This window comes from Euphorbia lathyris, chromosome 1 (assembly GCF_963576675.1).
Source record: "Euphorbia lathyris chromosome 1, ddEupLath1.1, whole genome shotgun sequence".
Taxonomy (NCBI): Eukaryota; Viridiplantae; Streptophyta; class Magnoliopsida; order Malpighiales; family Euphorbiaceae; genus Euphorbia; species Euphorbia lathyris.
Genome location: NC_088910.1, coordinates 125,317,568 through 125,324,060, shown reverse-complemented (window position 1 = coordinate 125,324,060; position 6,493 = coordinate 125,317,568).

Genomic DNA, 6,493 nt, shown 5'->3' with positions numbered 1-6,493 from the left:
TATGTTGAGGAAGGATCTTTCATATGATGAGCCCATGAGAGGTGATCTTGTTTTGAGGAGTGTGAGCTTCATGTTGAGGGAGAACATTCCCTATGATGAGCCCGTGAGAGATGATCTTATCGTGAGGAATGTGGACTCTATGTTAAGTGAGAACCTTCCCTATGATAAGCCTATGAGAGGCAAGCTTGTTGTGAGAAATGTGAGCTTTATATTGAGGGAGAACACTTCCTATGATGGGACCATGAGGGTTGATCTTGTTGTGGGCTTTGGGGATTGTTTGTTGAGGGGGAATGGCTTTCCGTGGAATCTAGAGAGGATGGAAGGAAGTCAAGGCTTGGTAAACTCGGAACTCATTACCTTGTGCTTTATTGAAATGTATATGTTGGGGTATGTGTTATGCTATTTGAGGGAGCCTCAACTCTATGAGGAGTCAATGAGCAGCGGTTTTATGGTGAAGAGAGTGGGTCTTATGAAGCCTTTGATGAATGGGGATAGCCGCCCGAGAGATGTTGAGGAGATAGACGAAGCTCAAGACTTGTGGGATCATAGCCAAGTTAGTCAAATGGCAAGTCTTGAGGTCCCGAGGTTGTTAACCCAATGTGAGGATGGAACTACTATGTGTGTGCTTGGGTTCACTATGATGTGGGTTGACAAGTGTCGCCGGGATATTCCGTTTGATGTGGGCCATGGACAAAGAGAGAATGAGAATTATAGCCGAGTTAGTGGGATGAGTGATAGCAAAGTCGGGCATATTCACGTCAAAATCATGTTTGGGTTAGACCCGGCAAAGCGACACACGACCCGATGACACGACACGAACACGATATGCTTTTTTAGTGTTAGTGTTTAGGGTTTTATGACACGACACGAAAGTTGACACGACACGAAATGACACGTTAATTTTCGTGTCAACCCGAAAACACGAAACTGACCCGAAATTTAATTAAAGAAATTAAAAAAATTAAAAATTATGATAAACTAGGTTAAAAATAGACATGACTTTTCTTATTTATTAAAGTATAAATATAAAGAGTATAAAAAAAAACCCTATCTTATCTTATTATCTTAACTTATTAGGTTTTAATTTTTCAAATTATGAATTTGAAGTAAAGTTCAAAATATTTGGAATGACAGATCGGGTCGTGTTGAGCAGGTCAGGTCGTGTTAGTGTTGAGCTTAATAGGTAATGAGTCATTTTTGGGTTGATACGAAACTGACACGCTAATTTTTTAGTTGAGTTAGTGTTGATATGTGAACCCGAAAACGACACGAAATGACATGGATATTGAAAATTATTGTTATATTCTCTTGTGTTTTTTATGTCACTTTATTAATAAAGATAATAAAATTATAATTATTAATTGCAAATATTGATTTGAATTTCCTAAATTGTTATAAACACATTACATGACCCCCTAACATGATATTATCGAACTTTTTTGATAATTATTGTTAACATACTAATCTAAAAATGATATAAAATGTTTAAAAATAGTACCATATCTTCTTATATTTTTAAGAGTTATTATTAATATATATACATAACAAAATTACATGTAACCCGAAAACACGACATGAAATCGAGACTAACCCGAACAGGTTAACACGACTTTGACACGAAAGTTTTTGGGTTGGGTTTGGTTTTACTCATTTTTTACACGAACCCGAAATGACACGACACGAACACGACTCGAACATGATAATTGCCAGGTCTAGTTTGGGTTGTGAAGAGTACTCAAGGGATCGCTCCAATTTGGGTTGATATATGGCACTGGGATATGTCATTTGAGTTTGGCTATGAGCGAGTGGAGATTGAGCCTAGCATCCGGGTTGATGGCGTAAGGTACATTGAGGTCCAGGCATATTCGACTCAAGATCATGTTGGGGTTTTGAAGAATATTTGTGAGATTGATTCTAATTGGGTTGATACGTGTCGCCGGGGCATTCAATTCGAGGTAGGCCAAGAGCGGAAGAACCTTGTGTTGATTCCTCAAGTTTGTGATGGGGAGATCAAGAGGGTCCATGGGTGGTCCGTGCAACCAAATGAGGGACATTGGAAGATCACCCAAGCGGTTATGGGGAAGTGCTTTGACAAGCTTCGCCAAGACATACCATTCGATGTTGGTAGAGCATCCGAGATTGGTGGAGATTGGGAGATGAGTACCACGAAAAATGAAGTCCGAGGTGAGGCACTTGTGGAGATATGGGGAAAATCTCGTGAGGAGAAGGTGAATCCGACAATATATGGAGTGGACTTCTTGAATTCATCTCGAACAACACCTTGGTTCGATTTGAGGGTTTGGGTCCGTTCACAACGAACACATCTCATCAATACGTGGCAAGCAACTTAGGGTCAAGTTCTTTTTAAGAGGGAGTGTATGATGCGGGCATCTTTCCACTGGCCACGATCCCGAGGCCAAGAGGACGAGAAGCTTAATGTCAAAGCTAACAAGGGCTATGGAGAGCCATCCAAGGAGGAGGGAAGCAGCAGTAGTCATCAAGACAGGCGGAGCGTGTCTATCACTATACGGAGCATGCCGAACCCAATCCGAGAAGAGAGTCCCGAAGGTCATCCACGCGGGGCGTTCTTCCTCATACACGGAGCGCAGATCATGTTGAAAAAATTAACTATTAATTTAAAACAATTAAGGAATTGTTAGTTTGAAGTCCCAATAAATGAGGGATCATTTATGTAATTTGTATTAATTAGAGAGCTTTTCATGTAATTTGTAAATTATAAAAAAAAAAAAAATGTGAAAGTTGGACCACCGAAATTGGTGGTCCAAGTCAAAATAATGGGCAGCAGCAATTTGCTGCTGCCTAATTAATTGGGTAGGCCAGCAATTATTGCTGGCCTTATCCCCTCCTTGGCTTATAAAGCCAAGGAGATGCTTCCTTAATTTTTGGATTTTGAGGGATTAGAAATTTAGGTGGTAAGGAGAGAATTGTGAGTATTGAAAGAGAGTAATTTATATATGCAGTATTGTGTATTTGTTAAGAGAGGGTAGCTCAATTATTTTGGGGAAAGACAAAATAGTAAAGATAATTAATTCGGGTATTTTGGGAAACACCTGAGTGTACTATTTTTGTTTTTATCTCATTGTAACACCCTCTTGTAAACCTCACAATTCAATAAAATTATTTTATCGTTTCCGCTAAATTGTCGCAATCCTGAAAAATTCCCAACAACTGGTATCAGAGCTTCAACGATCTTAAGGGATCAGTGAGTTTTGGAGAATGGCAGCCCACCAATCATCCTCGGTTTTTCCTCCTCCAAGTTTCAATGGCGAAAATTATCAAATTTGGGCTATCAAAATGAAAACTCATTTAAAAGGGTTGGGTTTATGGCAGTGGGTTGAATCTAAGAAGGAGGTAACACCTCTTGGAGACAATCCAACTTTAAATCAAATAAGGGCTCATGAAGAGGAATCATCGAAAGCTCCAAGAGCTTTGTCTATCATTCATGGTGCTGTCTCAGAGTCAATTTTCACGAGAATTATGACTTGTGAAACAGGAAATGAAGCTTGGGAAAAGTTGAAAGAACTTTATGAAGGCAATGAACGAAAAAAGAGGATGCAAGTCTTGAATTTCAAAAGAGATTTTGAGACTTTGAGAATGAAAGAAAATGAGTCGGTACATGAGTATTATGACCGGTTGATGGCGGTTGTGAACAAAATCCGGCTAATGGGAGAAGATCTGCCTGATAGCAGAGTTGTTGAAAAATTGTTCGTGAGCTTGCCTGAAAGGTTTGAGGCAAAACTTTCATCTCTTGAAGATTCAAGAGATATAAGTCAATTATCCTTATCCGAATTAATTAATTCTTTGCAAGCTCAAGAACAAAGAAGAGCAATGAGAAATGGAAAAAATGAGGAAGCAGTTGAGGGAGTTTTCCTCACCCAAGATTCAAAAGGAAAAAGGGAAATTCCTTAATGTGGTCATTGCAAAAAGCATGGTCATGATGAGAAGGACTGCTGGTACAAGGGGAAGCCTCAATGTTTCAAGTGCAAAAAGTTTGGGCACGTGCAACGGAATTGCAAAAACAAGAGAAAAGAAAGTGTCAATATGACAGACCATGTTGGCGAAGAAGAATTTGCTTAATTTGGAGACAAGTGCACCGAGAAGTTGTTTGCGGAGAGAAGTGCTCCGGTGATGATGGGAAAGTACATCATTGATTCGGTGAGAAGTGCACCGAGAAGTTGTTTGCGGAGAGAAGTGCTCCGGTGATGATGGGAAAGTACATCATATAAAATATATAAAAAAAAATGAAAAGTTTTAAATTAATAGTTAAGAGAAAGATTGTTGAAAAAATTAACTATTAATTTAAAACAATTAAGGAATTGTTAGTTTGAAGTCCCAATAAATGAGAGATCATTTATGTAATTTGTATTAATTAGAGAGCTTTTCATGCAATTTGTAAATTATAAAAAAAAAAATGTGAAAGTTGGACCACCGAAATTGGTGGTCCAAGTCAAAATAATGGGCAGCAGCAATTTGCTGCTGCCTAATTAATTGGGTAGGCCAGCAATTATTGCTGGCCTTATCCCCTCCTTGGCTTATAAAGCCAAGGAGATGCTTCCTTAATTTTTGGATTTTGAGGGATTAGAAATTTAGGTGGTAAGGAGAGAATTGTGAGTATTGAAAGAGAGTAATTTATATATGCAGTATTGTGTATTTGTTAAGAGAGGGTAATTCAATTATTTTGGGGAAAGACAAAATAGTAAAGATAATTAATTCGGGTATTTTGGGAAACACCTGAGTGTACTATTTTTGTTTTTATCTCATTGTAACACCCTCTTGTAAACCTCACAATTCAATAAAATTATTTTATCGTTTCCGCTAAATTGTCGCAATCCTGAAAAATTCCCAACAGATCAGACGTCCGAAAATAATGTTACCCAAGATGTTAACTACGCAGGGCGTGTCTCCGAGGCGCGGAGCGTGGAGCGAGCTTCCGAAGTGAGTTCTGGCCAGAAGGACAAGTACGCGGGGCGTACTTCCGGGGACGCCACGCGTGAAGCTCGTCGACGAAGAGCCCTAAGTTCAGGAGCTCCAACACGCGGGGTGTGATTATAGGGACGCCACGCGTGAAGCCATCCTCGAAGAGCCTCGAAGTTCAGAAGCTTAAACACGCGGGGCGTAGCAAGGTCCACGCGGAGCGTGCCCCCATCTGGAGAAGACTTCCTCACCAAGTTCTTCATGCTATGGACCACTTCTTATTTATAGGACTACCACCCCTTTATACTTACTCCCAATTCTACCCCTAGCTTTACTCTTTCCATTAATTACTTAGGTTATCCTTTTATGTAATTTGTCCATATAACTTCATTTCTTTCTATCGTAATCTTTAACTTTTTATCAATCAAATATTAAACTTCTTCAAGAAGCTTTGTTAAGGTTCTACCTTCAACAATGGGGATTTTATTATTCCTATGGATTTAGTCTATAAAACTGGGATTCACTCCTTCTAGTTTAGCTAGAGAAGAACATTTTGTTAGTTTACGATTAAAACTAACACGTCACGAATTCAGATAAAACCTATCTGTATCAGATAGTAATGAATCTAGAAGTGGAAAGGTGGTTGGGAAAATTTCTTTTATTGATCTTGCTGGAAGTGAACGAGGTGCAGACACCACAGACAATGATCGCCAAACTAGGTACCTGCTATTTTAGCTGTATTTTTAATTGTGAATTTGTTTCATCATATTTGTATTCTTCCACTACCAGGTCTTGAATTTTTGAATATCTAGTTGTAAGATCATTTGATCAAATTGATCCTGGTGTCTCATTGACAAATTGGTACCTGCAGTTAGCATCTTAATCTGTAAATATTATATGATTCTCAGTTGGCCTGAGGTTTCTCTGAAGATTACATGGTTTAGATGCGCACTTTAATCCAATTCTGAAGTATTTTTACTGTAAAAAGCAGCAAAACAATTGTTTCTTGTTGTGTCCTTTGCTGTGTCGTGCAAAAAATTTCAGTTACATGCAATTGATGTCTAGTCGTTCAATTACATGTTGAGGGAATGCAAGGTTTTTTACACTTGATGTTTCTACTTCAACTAAATCTGCTCTCAATCTCTAGCAGACCATTGTAACAACTAATTTGCACCGTTAGCAGTTATAGGCCATTTTGATAAGTTGCCTTATCGTAGATTTAACCAGACTCGTTTCGCCATATAACATTCGAAACTCTACCTGAATCAATTAAATGCTGCAATTGTTATTACACTGCAGTTTTGAATTGTGTACATCCATTTGGTGTTAACTACAGTTTTAATTTCATTCTTTCAGTCTTGCTAACATCATTTTTGCGAGCAATTGTTTGGCTTCAGCATACATATATGTTTACAACTTCTTTTCATTGATTTTTACTGCTCAATTATCCTAATTTCGAAACTGCTTGATACAAACTTGCTGCTGCAATTCTGATATACTTAGCTGCAATTATTATATACAAAATTTGTTTATTTTCCCAAGTTTGATTTTCCAATAT